Source organism: Lepisosteus oculatus, chromosome 14, assembly GCF_040954835.1.
Source record: "Lepisosteus oculatus isolate fLepOcu1 chromosome 14, fLepOcu1.hap2, whole genome shotgun sequence".
Lineage (NCBI taxonomy): Eukaryota > Metazoa > Chordata > Actinopteri > Semionotiformes > Lepisosteidae > Lepisosteus > Lepisosteus oculatus.
This window is the reverse complement of record NC_090709.1, coordinates 34,387,719-34,410,133: the sequence shown is the minus strand read 5'-3', so window position 1 is coordinate 34,410,133 and position 22,415 is coordinate 34,387,719. Positions and strand designations below refer to the sequence as shown.

The window sequence follows — 22,415 nt, the reverse complement described above, 5'->3', positions numbered from 1 at the left end:
TAGTTACAAAGTTGCACTTTACTCCACCTTCTGCTATAGTATTCACTGGGTGAGCTTCATCATTGGCTCAGAAAGGTCAACTGTGCTTCGGAAAAAATCAGCTGCAGTGTCATTATTTTTTTGGTGAGTATGGCTGTCTTTTAAAGCACATGAAAAACACGAGTTTGTGGATTTCTCCAAATAGCAATGAATTCAGTTGTGCAGTGCTTTACTGCTTTCAGAGGGTCTTTTATCGACGCTGCTATAGTAGAGAAGTGGCATAATCACAAACGCAACCATTTGTGCTGGCTTTCACTAAGTATTAAGCTTTTTCAACTATCACATGATTTTAACTAATATAACATCATCTCCAGGAGAGCACCTCGCACTGCTCACTGAGCTGATGTATGTGCCCATTTCTCAAAAATTAAATATCATCTGAACTGATTTTTTCTATTTTAAATGCTTTCCTACTCTTTTAATATTTCAGTTAAAACTTTTATTTTGAAGTACTTTCCATTGATATTAATCCTAGTCCCGATGAGCGATTCTGGGACATGGTGTACCTTGAATAATGTTGTAGTGTGCTCTCTGAAGGCACCAGTTCTGTGGGGTTTGGGCATTTACTGGGACAATTATTAATTGTAGCAGTAAATCATAAAATTGATTCTTTTGATGGCTTTAGAATCCAACCATGCGATATAACTCAAACAACGCACACACAGGTACTAATACACGAGGATACATTTATTAATACATAGAATATGCATGTAAACCTAACAGATCTTATCGAGAGGGTTATCAGAATACAAAAGGTATATATTCCGTCAGTTACGAAGAGTTACATATATCAAGAGGACATACGTTCAGTATATCATTCATTTAGACCGTTTCGTGATTGAACTTGGTTACAACTTCTACATTAGATACTCAAAACAAGTACATAACTCTTAGGAATTAAATTGATATCAACTGGTTGGAATAACAATTGAATTCTCGAGCTGTAATGCATTGAAGTTGAATACTCATCCAATCTCTGGGGATTAAGATCTCCTGCGGGCTCTCTGGCTCCGTGCCAGGCTGTGCTGTGCAGCTTGCGACAGTGTGCTCCTGATGCTCACTGACCGGCTAGTCAGTGTTGGCTTTAACTAGCAAAGTTAAGGAGAAAAGATGACTGTGGGTCCCAGCAGGTCAGGAAGAGGACCGGTTCGTTCCTGATGAAGAGCTAGTTCTGAATAGTGATTCAGCTGTCCACAGTTCTGACCTGTTCACGAGGCCTGCTGCTGGTGCTAACCTCGGGTGGATCCTCTGGTTACTCTCTGGCAACCTCCGCTCTAGACTCTTAGAACAAAGGAAAGTTCTGGCACTCAGACGCACTGGCTGTTCCGTGGTTGTCCAGGCTGAGTCTCAGGATGGTCAGGAGGCGCGCTGCGAGAATGTCCTGCCCTTGGAAGCCTTCTACTCCTGGGCCGTCCTGCCCTGGAATTCTCCTTTGAATTATCTTTAGAAAAGTCCACAGAATTCTCTCAGGCCCTCCGTGTTGCCTGTTTTTACCTGGAGGAACTTCAGCTCGTTCATTGGCTGAAAGTTCCATGGGCATCAGAGTCCCACATGGGTTACTCGGCCCTACCAGTCCCTGATTGGTTGATCAAGGTGAGATATGAGTCATTTACTCCTGACACCTAGGAATGCAGTCCAGATGTCCATCTGGCACTCCCTAGACAGATAGGCACCAATGGATGACCATTGATCATGATAACCAGGCTTAGCTAAGTGCATCCCCATTTGGGAGCTGTCCCTTATCAAAAGAAAACATCTTTAAATCAGCCTGCATGAATAGTTTCTCTGTGGTGCAGCCTGTGAAGGGAGAGATGAGGCCTCATTTGGGAAAGCACAGAAACACTTAATTCTGTCTTATTAACAAGCATTGCCGCTACAATGTTCTTATAGGTTTTGGTTTGGAAAAGTGCGCTCTCCAGAAGCTACCGAAACCTCTAATGGTCGCACAAAGCTTAATGCAATAGCAACGTTTGGGGTTGAAAAAGAATATTACTTGCTATGAATACGAAAACTGTTACACGAGGCGCGTAAGCACTATTTTAGCTCAGATCATCAATGTATCTTACATTTCTACTCCATTAATATCGCTATTGAGTGCTAAAGGTAGGTCCTGGCAATACTTCATGAGATCTTCGTAAGAACACCTAAAAAAATATATTTCCAGTGCTGAACAAAAAGTAAAAAATACCGATTATGTGCAACTGATAAAATCTCTCTTCCAGGGATGTTGTAGCCACATGCAAATTACTTCATCAGCTTTAAAAGTTTCTTTTGCATTTATAAGACGATCAGCATGACACTCAAAACATACCTGTATTCAGTAAGCGCTGAGTCTGCTGGCTGAGCAAGTTGCCTCCTCACACACAATAGCAGCCCTAAAGCTAAGATAAATGAAGAGAAATTGCTTTTATTGGGCACTTTTCATATCCGATGAGCTTGACATCTCCCAAGGGTGACGGAGTTCTTTTGTGACACTGCTTTTCCCTTTTATCTTCTTTCTGTACTCTGATGGAAAAAAAATGAGAAAGCATGTAAGGGAAAAATGTATTTTTTTCATGGAGAAAAAACGTGCACCAGGAAATGTTTTGTTTTGAAGAAGTGATTTAACATGATACATGACCTAATTTACTGTAGCAAATGCTCACACTGCAAGGTCTGCTTTACTACAAGAGAGAAGTAGAGTGAAGATGTCATAATTTCACTGCCTTGTTGAAGAAAACATTTTTTCTTTGAATTCTAAATCAATCAGAATTTCAGAGTGACACACAAACCCTTTGTCTGTTTTAAAGATATGATATTTTAAAACTGATAAAAATGTAGAAAACACGTTTCCCACTTAGAAATTTTAGATGGGGTGGTGTATTACTAGTTGCAGTGCTGAACTCACCATGGTGCAATTCAGTTACATGATTGGCCGGTGGTTTAATGGATAGCGCATCTGATTTTGCATCATGAGATTGTAGGTTCGACTTCTACCGGATTCGTGTGATTTTAAATCAGGCTCCTCAGAAATAGATGTCCATTATGTGAATGAACCGCACCTGAAAGCAAACGTTGGGTCGGGTTTCCTTTCTTTCCTGCATGAAATAGCAAATTGTTTCAAAAAGCACCAGCTAATGTCCAATAGCGTTGGTCATTTTAATTAACATGAATATACTGTAAGGTCTTGGTACATGGGAGTGGATTTCATCCACAATTTAAAAAAGGGCAAATAATATTTATTTTATTTAATACAAAAGTGACCTAAAACTCTGTAACTTTCAGGTTAGCTTGAACCTGTAATAAAAAAGGGGCCTGAAACTTCCGTTCTGTGATGTAACTGTCTTTAAAGTCGTACGTGATGTTTCATGGATGTAAAGTGTGCCTTTTCTCTTGTCGTGTTCAAAATAACTTGCTGTGCAATCTCTTGAATGTGTGTTCTGTACTGCTCTGTTATTTCATTTAGATTATCTATGTGGTATACAGATAAAACTGGATTGTATGGTGTAATGTCTGGGTTCAGCACCAGCTGAACCTGAAAACACATCAGCCGATCTCGACATGATTCAAACACACAACCTTCTGAGGTGGTGTCAGATGTGCTACCATTGCACCACCAGGTCACTCCGTACAAGTGCTTTTAATTCCCCCAAGGAGAAAAATCAGCGTCCCTGAAAAAGTCTTCTTCCCAGACCACAGATTATTCTTCCTGTCTGGCTCTCACACAGAGAGCAGACACACCGACTCCAATAATGTGTTTACTACATCTATAGATCTGACCCCCTACAGCCCTGATATTCCTGGACAGGATCTCATATTGAGCAGTATTTCTCGCGTTGTGAACTTACAGTGTGTACACAATGCACTTTATACACAAAGTAAGTGTTTTTGTAACTCTAGGACGTTTTGTGAAAATGTTACTGGCATGCCAAAATTGAACCCTCAACTGAACAGTCCCACCCCCCTCAGTTTTGGATAAAAGGTTTGGATAAAAAGTTTTTGAACACTTTCACTTAACTTGCGCCGTAAAAAATAGTTGTACTTTGTCAATGGTCAGATAACTACACTAACCCCGAATTCACAGTTACTACATCGGACTATTTGATGTGCAGGAGGGCTATCCGTCCAGGAACAGCATGTTACATAGTGTCTATGTTTTGGGGTGTCAACATTATTATGACCTTATTTGCTCAGGTGGACCACTGCCTTGCAGTAGTTTATCCTTATACTTATAGTACAATCGTTATATAACTAGGACTGTAGTTATAGAAGTTTGTACTTTCTGTTGGTTTTACAATGATTTCTTAATGATTCAGAACCTCGTTACCGTTGATGTTGCTGCAAAAAAGAACACATATGGTTGATGCTCCAGGCAAAAATAATCACGTGAGTTCTGATGAACGTGGAACTGTTTTTCGTCGCTAAATACCAGATTGCTTGTCGTTATCTTCTGACATGAAATACTAATCAGTGGCATGCTTGCGAGAATTCACTTGGATGGTTGCAACGGCTCCGTTTAAACCAAAATATCACTGCCCCCCTCAGGATTTCAGACCCCCCCCCCCCTACAGATCATTCCAATGGCGCCAGTCCTGGGTATAATGATGAACATAGCTGCCTTGCAAGCAGTGAATCCGGGTGTGATTCCCACCTGACCCATCTACAAACCTTTTCCAATTAATCTTTGATCGATTTAAAAAAGTCTTGAAGCTGGTAGGCTAGGGAAGAAGCACTGTTTGAGTGCACTGAGAAAAATGTGCTACTGTGCCGTGCTGCTCCAGTAGCGCAATTGGTCAGGGTGTGGTGCTTTTGTAGTGGAGTCATACCAAGGTTGTGAGCTCAATCATCACGTGGAGTACTGTAGGTTCCGTTTTCAGCTGCAGAATTTAAGTTGGTTCTTGTGTTACTTTTTCCTCTCAATGGAGCTGTATTAATGCAGACACACTTGCTTCCATGTCAAGTTATTTTATCGTTGCTCACAAACCAACACACTGCAGACACCTCTGATATTGTCACTGCTTGTGGGCCACATGTTCCTGCTGTCAGCCTACCATGATCATACACATAATAGAAATATTACTGCTGTAGTACAGGAGCGAACAAACGAAACAAAAGCACACCAAGTTTAAAAAGGTCAAAATGTGTCAAAGCCCTTCCTCGAGGAGGATGGGGTTCAAACCTACTTGTGCAGAGTATCATGTACTAAGAGGAGAGTGCTTTAACCACTAGGCCACCTCCATACACACTTTATCCCCCTCCGGACATGAGTTGCCTCTTTCCCCATACTCAAGGGTAATTTTCCTCTTCCACCTACAATTTCAACATTTACCTTGGGAGATGTCAAACCACAGAGCCTGTGCTGCGCTTCAGTGTTAGCTGTAGTGGACACCCCATTGAACATAAAAAGCATATTGAACTCATTGGACATAAGCCATTTCTCGTCACTTGCTCAGCGAGCAGGCTCAGCGCACACTGAATGCAGGTGTCTCAGAGCAATTGAGATGTGTTCAAGTGGCTGTAAAAGGGATATCTGATGCCAGTGCCATGGCTTAGTTCTCCGACGGCAGGCATAGCGGCGCGCCGGTTGGAGTATTCTCGGTCGCCTTTAATGGCAACGTCATGGCAGCGTCAGCTCAAACCACCAAATGGAGACGGGTGTGCCGACAAGCTGACCCTGCTGATGCGGGATTAACACTAGGATAAGAGAATGCTGTGGCTTAGTTGGTTAAAGTGCCTGTTTAGTAAACAGTAGATCCTGGGGTTGAGTCTCAGTGGTGCCTGTCTTGCCACACAGTTTATCATTATGGACAGCAACATCCTTCTACATTAAATTTAATGGAAGTGTTCATTTAATTTTTGGAACAACTTGTTTTTTAAAAAATCCATACAAATTACGAAAGATAAAATATTCATCTGTTTTGTCAGTGCAGAGGAATTACTACCAGCTGGCAAGGAAACAAAAACGATTTTTTTGTCTTTAGCCAAAAACCTGTGAATGTAGAAAAAAGGTGATGTGTGCGTTAGTTTTTATGGCACAGTCAGTCCGCATATCCTTCAGTTAAACATAACGTTGGTAAATCAAAAGTCCCCAGAGACGCATTTCAAATTAATCGGACCTCAACACCGTCTCCCCTAAATATGATGGGGTTTCTTTGGATGTCCTTAAGCATCCTGATAGTTGCAGAGATTTCAAACTTTTGGCTAAAGTCAAACTACCAGAAGTTAATAGTTGAGCGCCTAAGTCAATATCACTGGGAATGTGACTATGTAAACTTAAATAGTATTCAAAATATTGCAATTTTGTTGTAGTTTAAAAAGATATTTTAGCTGGGGATCCTCAAATGATGAGGGTAGAAAAGAGAACTATTCGACACCATCAGGAGTGCTTAACGTGTGATAAAAGTGTTTTTTAATCACAAAGTGAAAATAGTGAATTTGTCTTTCACTTAGATGTTCATCAAAAGCTTATTAAACAATGAAGAAGAGGCTCGTGTTCCAAATTCACTTCGTGTCTCATTATCTTGCTTAGATTTTTAAAATGTACACTGTTGACTATACACTCTTCCTAACACGATTAAAGAGCCAAGTTTAGTTCAGAGGTAAAGCATCTCATGCATCATATGAAGCTCTGTTTTCTATCACCAGCGTCTCCACTCTGATTTCTTTTTAAGCGCGATATCTTTTCTGTGATTTCTTTCGTTTGAATGCCCTCATGTGTGAATTTCAGCACAACACATAAACTCGTTTGTCTGTTTTAAAGAGATGCAATTTTTAAAACAGACAAAATGAAAGACTTATTAACTAAATACACATAGAAAACGTGCACCTAATTGAGAAAATTTGGACTGGGGCGATGTATTATTGTAGCGGCGCAAGCTCACAGTGGTGCACTTGAGGAATGCGGTACAAGGGCCAGTGGTGCACTGGATAACGGATCTGATTACGGATCAGGAGACTGTAGGATTGTAATGTTCTTAAACCCAGTACCATAACCGTAGTGTGTTCAGTCCTACACAACCTTTCTATCGACTGAATAAGCCTCCTGTTCCATCTCCATCTTCTTCCCACACATTCCGGCTATTTCAGCACCGTTATTGTTGGACCACAGTCACAGATACGTAAGGGACACTATTCTGAAGAACCGTCTTAAATAAATAACGTTGCAAAAGGTAACAATAATGTTTTCTTAACATAACCTTACATTTGGGCGTACAATACAATTTTCTGTACCCTCAAATAAAACAAAATCTTACTGCTTTCTCCTGAGAAACACAAGTGTAGTGTTAAATCACAATAAATAATACAACAAATATACTAAACTAACACCCAGATGTGATAACACACAGCTATGACAGAACACATTGAAGACTTAAAAGCCCTTTAAATTTTTATTTCCTTAATTTCCATTCTCTTCCCTCCCCAGGATAACTGAAAACTAACTATAATAAAGACTGTATATGCATTACTTGTAATACAGCTACTAATAAAAATATACATGGAACATATACATAATTATTAATAAATAACACTTTTATTAGTAAATACGTGTAATGATAACATTCATTGTGAATATTTGTGGTGTCTGGAAAGCAATTTTAGTTAAATATAATAATAATTTTCAAGCAAGTGGTGCATAAGCTTGTTACTTAATGAGTACATTATTTCCATTACATTCAAGACAGTTCTAATGTGATCGATTGTTCTGCTTAGTCCGCTACTGAGTAGCTTAAAACCTATGAAGAGGTGGTTTAAGCTAGACTCCTAATGCAGTAACATCTAACGGGCAGCAGCTGTTATTTTAGGTTTGTTGCAATTGAGAACAGGTTTAGTACAGAGCTGCTGACAAATTTCAGTGGAGTTTATTGTATAAGGGTTTATTGCAATTGACCCATTGTAGCTACCAATCAGCAGCAAGGAAAAACAAACTTCACTTGTGCCTTTTAAAAAAAGGGAAACAGAGTAGTAGTTTATGTGGTAATTTCAGGTACAATGTAAGAACTAAAGTTATCTACTCCCATAGTAATGCGTGGGGTCCTATAAATAGAAAAAAAACAATTTTAACCCGAAAACACAACAAACACAAAACAAGAAGTCTTCCAGGAACCTAGGTAAATCCCTGTAGTAGTCTAACAACTACAAAAAAAAAAACAAAACAAATGCAACAACTTCAAAAGAAAAAGAACATTAAAAACAAATCTGGGGAACAACAAAAACACAGTGTCTAATTCGAGAGCTTTTTCAAGTCTTCAGTGCTCCTCTCGTCTCAGTAGACCTCTCTCATATATTTGTGTACAGGTCAGCTGGAGGTACACAGCTGATGGTAATTTAAGAAGGGAGCTGCGTCAGAATGCATGGGCTTCAAAGGAAAAAGTCAAGGTTTATTCCATGCTGAAAAGAGAAGGAAACACAATGTTTCAGCTGTGGAGCCTTATTTGATTGTGACTCGAAGTAAACCTTTACTTCTTCGTTTGATGTTAATTTATCTCCATCAGATACCTAATAATATCTAAACTTGACAGTTGCTTTCAGTAGCTAAAGACGCTGCTCCAGGTGAGGCTCGAACTCACAACCTCGGCATAACTTCGCTGTGCACTGCTGTATAAGTACCGCGCGCTGACCGATTGCGCCACTGGAGCTGTGCAAAGTGTGCTCCTCATACAGACTGACGCTGCACAAACACAGGGTGAAAACGGTTTCGGTTGTGGATCCATCTATACATGGGGAACACTGAAATAGCAAGGAGAATACAAGAAAAGAAACTGAAAGAATTGTGCTAACAGCAAAGGGGGACGGAGGGAGGTGGTCGGACAAGTAAATCAGCCTGGTAGATTGTTTGTAGCGACATTTTTGAGTCAATCGGCACACTGATTTCTCTTCATGTGCCTTGAACTGTGCAGTTTGTATTTTCGTTGTAGATAGGTTTCTTCAGAAGTCCAGTAAATTGACAATAATGGAGAACTAGCTGACGCACCCCGTCGTGAAGACCCTCTGTAAGGTGATTACACGTTTCATTTTCAAGTCGCCTCCTTTACACTCAATTGCTTCCTCGACACTGAGAGAACATGAGAAATGGCTTCAATTTCAATGTGAAGCGCAGTTCAGGCTCGATGGCTTCACATCTCCAATCAATCAAATAAAATTGCAGTGAAGCGATCTAAATAAGACTCTGAAGTACTGGGAAAGATGATTATTTTGAGCGTGCCTCCCAGGGTCTGCTACGAGGCTGAAGTTGGCTTCTTATTCGCCAGCTTCTTATGCGTGTTTTTCGTCCCACCTTAAATGCTGCTGCTGTGATGTTATGTCGCCTTTCGCCTGTAGATGGCTCTCTTCGATCAGTACTAATCCGGCTGGAAAACTGTAGACATCTTCACTGAAAGGGAATATCCAAATAGCGACTGTCCAAACTATATTTTTGTATGGAATATATTTCAGAAAATCGCAAACCAATTTTAAAAACTCACCATAACACGGACTTACACTGGGAAAAAGTGATTGCACTTTCTGCTTATTTCTACGGCCTTCCCCCCGATTATGAAAATGTCTCACAGTTCTGACACTGATGTGTGAAAGACAATGTAACAGACTATCAAAATCCTGAAGTACAAACAATTTTAATGCACCAGTTTTTTAAATATGACCCTCTGATCTTGGCATGTCAGAATACATCGGGAAAAAGTATGGCACGAATTGCAATGTCACGCATTGTTGAGAATATCACTGACCTTGCCGATATTTGCAGGGGATACGAATGTTTTGCACATGTTGAACTACAACATGTAAAAATTGAGCTCCTTAGTCAATATCACCGGGAATGTCCAATAATGACGTACATCAGTAGCCTCAAAGAAACTTAGACTCACACATGGAGTTTTATCTTTGTATGGAGATTGGGAGAATTAATTTATACTCTCGTTGCTCATTAGCTAAATTATTTTAAAAATATGACACAGATTTGTTTGAGAAACTTGTAATTGCCTTAAAGAGAGTCTTCTTGAAGATGTGCACCAGCTAGCTCTCCACTGTCAATTGACAGGACTTGAGAAGAAACTGTTCTCATACAACCAACATACAAATTACACATCTTAAGGAACATGAAGAGAAATCCGTGTACTAAATAACATAAAACTGTCGCTGCAAATTATCACCAAGCTGTTTTATGTATCTGACCACCTCTTTCCTACTTTGCAGCGAGCACAATTCTTTCTGTTTCTTCATTGCTATTTTACTGTCTCTTTCCCCCATGCGGAGATGGATCCACAGCCGAAACTTTAGGTCGGTTCCTGTTACTCTGTCCGATTGAAAGAGCTGTATGAAAGGCACTCCCATCTCTGCAGGAAAGTTATTGCTGCTCTCAACACAATATACTGCAGCCAAATGTGATAGAGATACTGTCACTGCCATGTCATGTTCATCCACACCCAGAAACATTACTGCTGTAGCACAAGAGTTATAGGTGCAGTTGATAGAGCATGAATCTCTTAATCTCAGAACTGTGGGTTCAGTCCCCACATTGGGTCCCTCTGTGTCAATTTGATCCCCCAAATCCTCCTAGCATGACCTGATGGTGTAACAGTGATACTCAGTACCCAGCGTAATTCAGCTTTCTTTCCACTTGATTCAGATTTTGATCTGAAATCATCGGCCGAACAAGAGTTTGTCTAAATCGAGGGAGATCTGCTCACAAGCAAGTATTAAACACTTCAGCATTTTCTGTTCGAATACCACACTTTGTCAAAACACTGCCGCTTCTTAATCAAATAAGTAACGGTTTTTGAGCACGCATTGTATTGTTAATGCTTATATTAAAAAAGCTTAAATTCACATAGTGGAATTTGGACTGAACAAAGTAGTCCAGCCCTTTTACAACATTACATACCCACTGATTAAAGCTTAAAACTACAGCAGCAGGAGTAACAATAATGGCAACAACATGTTTGGAGTTCGGCATTTCATTTATTCTGTGGAAACATCGTATCGGAATGAACTGCCCGAGATAAAAGAGTAATTGCGGCTTCAGGTCGTTTTTACAGAGCATTGCGTTGTTCTGTTCATGCTGACTACACGCTTTAGATTTGTCATTTATCATTTGTCATTTACTGCAGGCGTTGCTTTTCCAGGTTTTTCTGAAATTCCTCGCATTTGAGCCAGCACTAAAACATTTCATTCCCGTCGCTGAATACATCGTGGAAACGGTATTTGCAACGGAATGCTGTCACACATGAAACCTTTTTGTTATTCGGTTCTGAAGTTTGAAAATGAAAATAAAACGGGGGTCACTTCATAGGCTTGAAAGAAGTCCAAGCAGCATAAAAACCCGTGAATTCTCACAACGGCTGCACCTTTCTTCTGCTGCTGTTATAAATAACCCTTAAACATTTGAATGCATGCCTTACTGCTGCTAATCACATTCACGTGTTTACAAAGCTTTTTTCTGTCCGTTATGTTTTTGCTAAGCAGTTTCTCCGTTTTCCTCGTACTGTGATTGTCAGCGAGCACAACAAGACTGAAACAGTGTAAAGGCAGGTAAAAAAGACAGGGTAAAACGCCTGATTGTCGGGAGTGGGATTTGAACCCGTGCCTCTATTTGGAGAGTGAAACACAAAGCTTAAAAGACACGAAGCTGTGAATTTACTGTTTTAAACCGCTCGACTATCCTGAAGAAATAGGTGCTGACTGCACCAGTTGCATCCGATTTTCCGTAATTTTAGGACGATTGATACGACTGGACTAACAATTTGTGGCGTTTAGTATGACATGGAAAACGGTACCGGAGCATTCGGGTCCGGACTACCAGACTCAGAGACAGTTTTTACCCCCGCACTATCAAACTATTAAACTCCCAGCCTCTCTCACTCTCTCCTCACCTCTCACCTATGATCTGAACCTCACAGTGACTTCTTTCTTACCAAAAACCCAAACACACATTGAAAATCTACCTCTACCATACATGTCAAAAGCTCACTCCCCTCATTTTCTCCCCTTTATTTCATTCTTTTGATGCATGTTTTTGCACATAACCTGTTACCTTTTTGTTGTTTTGCACACTGCCTGTTGTTGTTTTTTGCACATCGGCTGTTGTCTTTCTTTTGTTATACAATTGTATTGATGTTGTGTTTTTTTCTTTGTACTACTTATGTCCGAGAGCTAGCTAAATAGCATTTCGTTATACCATATACCTGTGTATGAGTATAATGACAATAAACTTGGACTTGAACTTGAACTTGACATAGTCTTGCAGGCAGTATATTATTTTATCGTTTACTCGTATAAAAAAACACGGTCTTCTCGTTCCTAAGTCAGATTTTTAGTGCTTTCAAACGTTACTTCCAACCTGGACTGACAGCTCACCAGATCTGTTTGTGATCAGACCATGGAGTCGGGGGCTGTACCAAGCGCACGTTCCTTCCCAATGCTGAGGCGATCATTCGGAAGATGGGTGTGAAGAGAGATAAGCTTTGTCGACTTAAAAACAAGGCAGGATATGGAAGAATACTAATCACTGGCGACAGTTATGTTCTCTTACTATTGAGATCCCTACATTGCGAGTTTTTTAAGACTTTGAAACTAAAGGAAAGTAGTGACAAATGAAACAGGCACGGGTGGGGTTTGAACCCACGCTCTTCGGTTTACGAGACCGACGCCTTACCACTTGGCCACCGCGCCTTCGAGTAAGCATGGGAATAAGGTTGTTCAAATTATTTTTTTCTGAATCTGGTTTACATCGCCAAATGTAAACCGGAGGCAGCAACAACAATAAAAGGGATACTTGTCCTTAAACTCGGACGTGATGTTCTGCAGACATGTGCACAATGTCCTGTTTTCTTGCAGTGTAGACATTTTGCTGTTCACGCTCCGCATTCATCTGCTTTGTGCGTTGTTAGTCCGCACCTGTAACATGTAATGTCAGCCGTCCCCTGTTCTTCTATTTCTCTAGCATGACTGTGTCCTGCTGCTCGGCTTTTGTTTGTAAAGTTTGAGCGAGCGCCCCGTTCAGTGTCACTTTGTCACTGTGGTCAGAAAGCATTCTTGATTCTGCTTGAGCTGCTTCATGAATTCTAGCGACTGTAAGAGCTCTTCTTAAAGTCAGTCCTTCCTCCTGCAGCAATTTATAGTCTCTTATGTGCACATTTTTCCACAAGTTGATCTCTTAACATGTCAGTTTTCAATACTCCAAAGTCAAAAGATTTAGCCAGTTCTCTTAGTGCAGTCACAAAAGCATCAACAGATTCGTCCAGAGACTAAGTTCTCTGCCTAAATTTATGCCGTTCCAAAACCGCATCTTTTAAGTGCTCTTGATTAAACTATGCATAGAAAAACAGCACTACTGATTATTTTCATGGACCGATGCACACTTGTTCTGTACAACTCGAGTGATAAAGCCCTGTCTGCAAATATTGTAGAAGAAAATAAAAGGGTGAAACAACGCCCCAACCACAGGAATGGTAACAGGAAGGATCGTGTTCTTATTTGATAAGTCCTTTTGAGATGTCTTGTCAATGCACACAGGCGTTAGAGCTGAATAATTTACTTTAAGTGATGTTTTTAAACAAAGATGGAACATGTTATTTCTATACCAGGAAGAAAGGAGCAGACTTTAACTTTAAGAGGCAAAAACGACACCTTATCAAAGCTAATATTAATTAAAATGACATCACAACAAAAGAGTGGAGCCTTGAGTGAATACAATTAGTTTTCATTGGACGTCTGTCTCCATAACTTTGTAGGTGAGAGAGAGGATTGTGATAATTTGCAGGTGCTTCTCGGAAGTGTTGGTCTCTTGTGTTGGTGGTGTTGGTGGTACAGGCGCTTTCCAAATAATTGAGTCGGATTTGAATCCCAGCCAGTACAAACCCAAATCTTTTCAAGATAATTTGTGGTCCGCTAACACATCTTTTGAAACACTACAACAAGTAACACCCCGTGTGAAACATCATGAACATCTGTTAAAGCCTGAGTTTTACATACTCTAACGTAAATAAACGTAAGTATCTTCCGGTGTGTGAGCCAATTTCTCCCAAAAATATTCGTTAGTCTGTCGGGAGGCTGTGCAGGGTGTTAAGAAATAGAATTTCTAAAAGACAGGCTCCCTAAGCTTAACATCAAGGCAGAAAAAATGCTGTTTTCTCTACAGAAATGCACTTTACATTTCAGCACTGTTGCAACTCCCTTTATAAAGGGTGTGCACACGTATACAACCACGGCATTGAAAGATTTTTTTTTTAAATTATTGTTCCAAAAAAAATGTTCCATTTGTTTTCTTTTTAATTTTGTTGATTAAAAGATTTTATTAAATGTGAAAAAAATCTGAATGTGAAAAAAGGTCAAAATGCTATTGAAAAAAAATCAGTAATGTGAGGAAAGATGGATTGTGGGAGCCCCTTGACTACCCATGTCATGCTGTATTTCTCACTCATTCTACTGGGAGTGGTGCCGTCGCTTCATGATAAAGTCTGTCAGTGGTCATTCCAGACGGGTCAGGTATGACTGCTCTTCGGCACAAGAGACACGTGACTTGCCAGGATCCCGACAGTGTCGGTTTTTTTTCAGAGCCCGGATAGCTCAGTCGGTAGAGCATCTGAATTTTAATCTGAGGGCCCAGGGTTCAAGTCCCTGTTCGGGCTGCTGTGCCGTTTTTAATTCTATTGTGAATGTCATTCTAAATAGTCTTTTATCTTTCACTCTTCTAGCTTTACTGTGGTTATTTTAAATGTCCATTACTTGTATTTACAGTAGTGTATTTAGTGTTTCATTTCACAAACCGAAAATGTTCAAGTAGATCTTGTCACTCTACTCCACGTAATAATCTAAATTAAATCACAGTAGAGTACAGCTCACACAGTGAGAACTCTTGAATACGACAAGAGGAAAGGCACACTGCACATCATCACGTCCGAGTTACAGTGACAGCAGAGGTTGGAAGCGAAGTAGTTTTTATTACTCGCTCGCTGAACGATCTCTCAAGAAACCTCGGTTGAGATTTAATGGGTGTCTAATAATCACGTTCAAAAAGGTGACGATAAGTTTTTTTTTTAACTAGGTAGCCTTAATGGCAACACGGTGTGAGTAGATCTTAAAGCAGCTGCAGACAGAGTACCCGTAATGGCAACACATTTCTGCTTTGAGTTCGGCCTTTCTTATTTCTTCTGCAGAACCAGTGGTATCGGAATATACTGATCCGCATAAGAAGCGCTTTCGGGTTCTGATCATTTTTATTGAGCGCTGCTCTAAACTTTACATTTGCTCGGCCTAGTTTTCCCCATGAAAAAAAAGCGTATCCCTAATTACATGATTTCACTTGTTTTTTCTTATCAACGAGTAGAAAGAAATAAAATATATACTTCATTATAAGTACCACAGGCAAGGTGGCTGGTGGTCTTAGGTGTTGCGTTCAGGTCGCAGTTAACCCTGGAGACGTTTGTTAAAATCTCACTTCTAATAAAGGTCTTTCTCGTTAGAGTAGAAACGATAGAAGCCTTAAGCGGGAAAAAAATCACAACATCTCGCATTTCACGTGTTTAATGTTAACTGTCTCAGTGGTTGCCTCGGTGATTGATGGCTCTTCTCCCTCGCAGGGTAACGGCAAACTTCTTCAGAGAGGGAGTCTCCCACGCACGGCTTTTCTTTATCAAGAGCTGAGACAACAGAAACAGACTTCCAACTGACATGAATTACTTCTTGAGCGTTTATGGCCGTCTTTAAAAGCTGAGGGCAGGTGAAAAAGTCTTTGGAAATGAGGAAATGACTGCTGACGGTAAACAGAGCTGACGCTCAGCTGCAGACAAGCGCTCCTCTTTAGTATAGTGCTGAGTACCCCCGCTTGTTGCGCGGGAGAGCGGGGTACGTTTCTGTGACAGATCGCTGTTAATTTTTTAACAACCTGAGTTCACTTAAAAAGTGTGTACTGTGTCCTACGTTTCGGACTAGTTACTGCGGTAGAATATGGAGATCATCTCCGGCTTTGAGCTCAACTGCAACAAGAAGTCCTGCTAAATGTAGTATAGTGAGTAGACATCGCGTGACAACAGAACGAGAGTAGAAGGCAGGTATATATGGTGTAAGGGTGTGATCTGTGTAGTTAATAAAATAGTTAAAATAATATAAAAACGTCTCTTTATTAAGATACACAACATTTATGGCGACGAGAGATGAGTGCTTGACGCACTCAAAGCGAGCAGAACACTGCAGATTTTAGTTCTCTTGCTGGTAGAAACGAACTTCTGAATTTTCGGACTTTTCGTTTAGCTAGCGCCATGGAAGATATGGCCGCCGCGCCGAGAAGCTTTGCTTATGCCCAGCTTTTTCCACCGCTTCTACTGAACCTCGGAGCTCCGGATTTGTATACGGAATACAAGATATGGATGGAGCCGTACAGTTTTTTTTTAAATAGCCAGTGGATCTACAGAAGCTCAGGATGCCGTGAGACGTGCTACATTACTGCACTGTATCGGGGCTCCCGTGCAGCGGATTTTCGACAAACTCCCTGGAGAAAAAGGTACATATGAACAGACTGTAGCTGCCTTAGACGCTTACTTTACACCGCGGAGAAATGTGGTTTTGGAACGGCATAAATTTAGGAAGAGAAGTCTCAGGACGAATCTGTTGATGCTTTTGTGACTGCACTAAGAGGACTGGCTAAATCGTGTGACTTTGGAGTATTGGAAACTGACATGTTAAGAGATCAACTTGTGGAAAAATGTGCACATAAGAGACTATAAATTGCTGCAGGATAAAGACTGACTGTAGAGATACAAATGGTGATAGATACAGGAAGTCAAAGAAACTTCATTGGAGTAGAACTTTTAAAGAAAGTGTTTGCACACAGAACTAAACTTCAGCAGACTAAGAAGAAATTTTATGCCTATGCAGAAATTAGTCCACTTAAGTGTGTTGGCTACTTTGAGGCACAGCAGAAATGGCAGAAAAATGTAATAAAGGACAAAGTCTATGTAGTTGAAGGAAATGTAGAAGCGTTGTTGAGAAGAAAAGCATGTTTTGATCTGAAGATTCTGAATGTAGGAGACACTGTCAATGCGGTTGACCAGTCTTCAGAGAGGTTTAAGCGGTTAGCACAGGAATATGAGTCACTCTTTAAAGGTTTAGGACAGATCAAGGGTTACAGTCACAAGGTTACAGTAGATGAGAAAGTTTCACCAGTAGCTCAAAGTCTGAGACGAGTACCCTATCCGATGATAGAAGCTGTTAATCAAGAGTTAGATAAAATGTTGGTTGATGGAATTATTGAAGACGTGAATGAAGGTGCAGAATGGATCTCAAATATTCTGATAATACCTAAAAAAGACACCAAGGAAGTGAGACTGTGTGTGGATCTGCGAGAAGTGAATAAAGCAGTTATCAGAGAGAGACATCCAGTACCAACGGTTGGCAGCATATTGCAAGCAGTGCAAGGAGCCAAAGTTTTTGCAAAGTTAGATGTTCGAAAAGGGTTCTGGCAAGTTGAGTTGGCCCCAGAATCAAGACACCTGACTACCTTCATCACACACAGGGATTGTTACCATTTCAGAAAAGTTCCTTTTGGCTTGTCTAGTGTCCCAGAGGCCTATCAGAAAGCTATGGACTTGATGTTGTGTGCAATGCCAGGTGTTGTATGGTATATGGATGATGTTGTAGTACATGCGGAAAATGAAGAACAACTAGAACAGAGGCTCAGGCAAGTATTCCAAAGATTCCAAGACAGAGGCTTAACTTTAAATAAAGATAAGTGTATATTTGGCCTGAAAGAGATCGAGATACTGGGACATTTGGTCACTGCAGAAGGAATAAAACCAGACCCGAAAAAGGTGACAGCTGTTTGCAGTGCACCGAGACCTGAGAATGTTGCACTTTTGTGCTCATTCTTAGGAACTTGTGGATTTTTGATGAAATTTATTCCTAATTTAAGCAGATATATCAGAACCCCTTAGAAAACTAACGAGGAAAGGACAGAAGTGGGAATGGACATCGGAAACTGAGAAAGCCTTTGCCGAGTTGAAAAGAGCACTTGTAACTGAACTATGTCTGGCTTATTTCAAACTAGATGCGCCACCAGTAGTGATCAGTGACGCGAATCCTGTAGGACTTGGAGCAGTATTGCTACAAAGACCAGAAGAAGCCAGTGGCATATGCAAGTCGCTCACTTACCCCAACAGAAAGGCATTACTCGCAAATAGAGCATGAAGCCTTGGGTTGTGTTTGGGCAGTGGAACATTTTAGGACATATTAATGGGGAGGCAAGTTCACACTCCAAATGGATCATAAACCCTTCATTTACATGTTCAATCCCAAAAAGGCAACATTGTTACCACCCAGGATACAAAGACTTGGATTGAGATTACAGCCATATTATTGCAAAATTGAACACATAGTAGGGAAAACCAATGTTGCAGACTCATTGTCACGTCTTCCTTTACCAGACACAGAAGACACTGGTTACGTAGATACCTATGTTGATAGAGTGCTTTCAATCAGCACTTATGAACGGCATCCACTGACACTTGAGGAACTTAAGCAAGTAACAAACGAAGATGACACATTGAAATTGTTGATGTCCATGGTGGAAAAAGGACAATGGCCTAATCCAATTCCAGACGAACTGCAGCCATACCACAGGTGTAGGTTGGAGTTATCTACATATGATGGACTGCTTTTAAGAGGACAGAGGATTGTGTTACCGAAAACAAAAATCAGACAAGCATTGAAAATAGCACATGAGACACATCAGGGTGTGGTTCGTACAAAACAGTACCTGAGAAGCAAATTTTACTGGCCCAACATGGACAGTGATGTTGAAAGACTAATCAGGAATTGTTCCACTTGTGTGTTGAATCAGCCATTGCAGGAGGATCAACCTCTCCAACCACTTGAATTACCACCAAGGCCTTGGACAAAATTGGGCATTGCCCTGGTAGGTCCCATTCAGAATGAACACATATTGACTGTCATAGACTATTATACTTCTTAACCTGAGGCGGTTGTTGTATCAGACATATCTTCAGCCACAGTTATTAGAGAGCTGATGAACATCTTTGCACGATTTGGTTATCCACTAGAGGTAGTAACAGATAATGGCAGGCAATTCATAGGACAGTTGTTTGAATCATTTCTGACTAATTGTGGAATTAAACACATCCGTGCATCACCTTACTATCCGAGATGTAATGGCAAAATTGAAAGATTTCACAGATACCTGAAAAAGGCCTTAAGAGCAGCTGTGACAGAAGGAAAAAAGAGAGAGAGGAACTCCCTAAGATTCTGCTGACTTATAGATCAACACCACACAGGGCATCTGGAGAAACCCCAGCTAATCTTATCTTTGGGCGTGATATCCGGACTAAACTACCAAACGTGGAAAAGAAAGAAGAAGAGCCAAGGGACATTCAAAAGACAAAAGATATCCATAGACATCATGAGGAGTATGCACACAAAATGAAATTATATGCAGACCAGACACACGGATCATAACTTCAAGGTCGGTGACGTAGTGTTTGTGGCTGGCCTAGACACCGGTAAATTGGATGCCAAGTTCAAAGACACTCGCTATGTGTTATTGAGAAACACCTCTTGTAACTCTTTTGAGTTAGTGAATGTGGAAGATGGCTCAAAAATAATGAGAAATGTAAAACATCTTTGACACGCTCCTCCATTGGATCTTGATTTTGAATCTGCAGAAACAGAAAATGCTGAGAATACAGGACTTACTGACGTGCAGGAAGTGCCGAGTCTTCAGACAGTGGAGAGTACATCCGTAGGAGAGCCAGTAACTTTACCCAGAAGTAACGTAACAACCATTAGTGGCAGGGTTATCAGGAAACCGGCTCATTACAGAGACATTTAAAAATACAGGACTTGCATAGCTCTCTAAATGTTAAATTGCCCTATTTTGTTTGTGTTATCTATGTAGATGTTGCTTAGACTGCTAGAAATGAGGTGATATTTAGAAGTGACTTAAGTAGAAATTGAACTAAAATTTGAGTTGGTACGCATAGAAATTGTTGTAAAAAAAGATGAATGTATTGAATAGAAATGAAAGGGTTTATATATATTTTGTTGTTATAGTTAATAACTGTTTACTGTGTGTTGATATAAAATTGTTACAATTGTATGGTAAAGTTATAGACTTTAAAAATAACAAAGGAAGGGATGTAGTATAGTGAATAGACATCGCGAGACAACAGAACGAGAGAGTAGAAGGCAGGAACATATGGTGTGAGAGCGTGATTTGTGTAGTTAATAAAATAGTCTAAATCATATAACAAAGGTTCTTTATTAAGATACACAACATGCTCGATAAGCTACTGGACACACGCGCCCCTCCTCACACAGACCGTGGAAAAGCCCCCGAGTGGGAGGGCTCTCTCTTCCTCCCAGGAGCTCTTGGACACGACGCACAGACAGGGCGCGGGGAGCCGCCGCCTGCAAACACCGCTCCAGGCAGGACTCCACTCCGCAGGAGCCGCAGAGCAGAGGCGATGGGGACATCTTAGCTCCTGTGCAGAGACTTGAGCTGTTGTTGCTGTGGACGCTGTCTTTTCTTTTCACAGGGTAGGAGTGAATGTTGAGTTGCCCTTAGAAATAAAGCAGAGCACTTCAACGGCACGGGTGTTTGTGATAATGATAATGATAATAATGATAATGTTTCTTTATTAGCCCTATACAATTTCTTGCATTAGGAATGCGTCTTTTCGCATACCCCAGCTTTTTCTCCAGGGAGACACAGACACAGAGACAGGGAGAGAAGCTTGGGGTCAGAGCGCAGGGTCTGCCATTGTACGGCGCCCCTGGAGCAGTTGGGGTTAAGGGCCTTGCTCAGGGGCCCAACGGAGTAGGATTCCTCTGCCGGTGATTCTGGGAGACAGATCGAACCTGGGCTAAAAGAGAGGGGGCTTAGCCTTGCATTTGCTAGTTCGAAGTTGTACAACCCATTTGTATCTGCTAGGCGGCGCAGTCGTTGTGCACAAAGAAAGCTTTGAAAAGCGTCAAAAGCAAGTCATTCTGAGTTGGTCGGTTGTGTTTTCCGTTCAGACGCGAAATGCTGAAATGATCTCTCGGCTCCTCGGTTGTCATTTCTGCTCCGTAAAGGAATCACAGCACGCGTCGGCTTCCAGCACGGTGGGTCGGGACACGATGCCTGGGATCAGAGAGAGCGATGTCTTCCTTGTTAGTATAGTGGTGAGTATCCTTGCCTGTCATGTGGGAAACCGGGGTTTGATTCCCCGACGGGGAATCGCTCTTCTACCTCCTTAGAGAAAGGACTGCCTTTCACTTCTCTGTATTTTCTTTCACAGCGCTGTGCAGCTTTTCATTGCTCTTGCTTTCCTGTTCCTGATGGTAGCGGTTTACAGAACAGAAAGTCCTCATGGGACATACCCTCAAACTCATATCTAACATAAACGAGTGAATTGGCCAAATCGATTACAGACTCACCTAATTGCAATGAAAAGCATCTGCTCATCTTAACGCGCTCTACCAGTGTACTTTTGAAACCATCCGCCATTTCAATAATTCCATGAGTGACTGTGTCTTTCAGAGGGGGCAGCAGGTCGAGCTGTTTAGCAGCTTTTTTCACACATAATACGTGTCAGCTCTTTTGTTAACAGTAAATAATGGTGTTCAAAAAAAGTGTCTGTTTATTAGGTGTAAAAATTCCTTAACGTCTTTGATGCTGTCATCAAAGATAAACTGCAATCAGCAAAGATAATCTAATAATAATAATAATAATAATAATAATAATAATAATAAAATCTTTGCATACTGCCCCGTCTTTCTCACACCTGAAGAAGGCTCCACAGCCGAAACGGTGTGTTTCCTTTCTTCTCTTTTCAACATTGAATAATCCTTTACTTGTTCCTTTGCAGCCTACGCATGCTGACGCAGCTACCCACCTGAAATATAACATTCCTATAATCACAACTATGAATTTCCACTCTGGGTATTACATGTCACAACGCAGAAATGCAACAGTGACGTGTCGTAATTACAAATGTACATGATAAGTGATTTTGTCTCTCTTACCTTAGTGTCGGAATATTAAGATGTTCTGGTGACAAGGAAGGAGGGAAAAAGTAATTCAGCAGAAGGGGTGCTATTTTGTTGACTATAAATCCTCACATGCCATGTTCAGAGGGTCATATTAAAAAAATGGTACAGTAAATTTTCTTATACTTCATGATTTTCATAATGTGTTACATTGTGTCTCACACCTTTGTGTCAGAATTCTGAGATGTTTTTTTTCTAAACAGGGGCCATCGCAATACAACAGAAAGAGCAACTAGCTTTTCCCTATGAATTCTCTCATGCCACATTCAGAAGGTCATATTTTAAAAATGGTACAGCAACATTTCCTGAAGTTCAGGATTTTGAGAGTCTGTTACATTGTGTCTCACACCTCAGTGGCAGAATTG

The 22,415-nt window shown here is 40.8% G+C and overlaps 3 non-coding genes across 3 annotated transcripts; 1 reads left to right on the top strand and 2 right to left on the bottom strand.

Annotated features, from left to right (window-relative positions):
- Positions 1-8,560: 8,560 nt before the first annotated feature.
- Positions 8,561-8,654, bottom strand: trnai-uau (transfer RNA isoleucine (anticodon UAU)). Its single transcript has 2 exons — positions 8,617-8,654; positions 8,561-8,596 (listed from the first exon to the last, which is right to left on the bottom strand). It is a non-coding gene; the product is annotated as a tRNA-Ile (tRNA).
- Positions 8,655-12,609: 3,955 nt separating this feature from the next.
- On the bottom strand, positions 12,610-12,681 carry trnat-cgu (transfer RNA threonine (anticodon CGU)). Its single transcript has one exon. It is a non-coding gene; the product is annotated as a tRNA-Thr (tRNA).
- Positions 12,682-14,566: 1,885 nt separating this feature from the next.
- trnak-uuu (transfer RNA lysine (anticodon UUU)) lies at positions 14,567-14,639 on the top strand. Its single transcript has one exon. It is a non-coding gene; the product is annotated as a tRNA-Lys (tRNA).
- Positions 14,640-22,415: the final 7,776 nt, after the last annotated feature.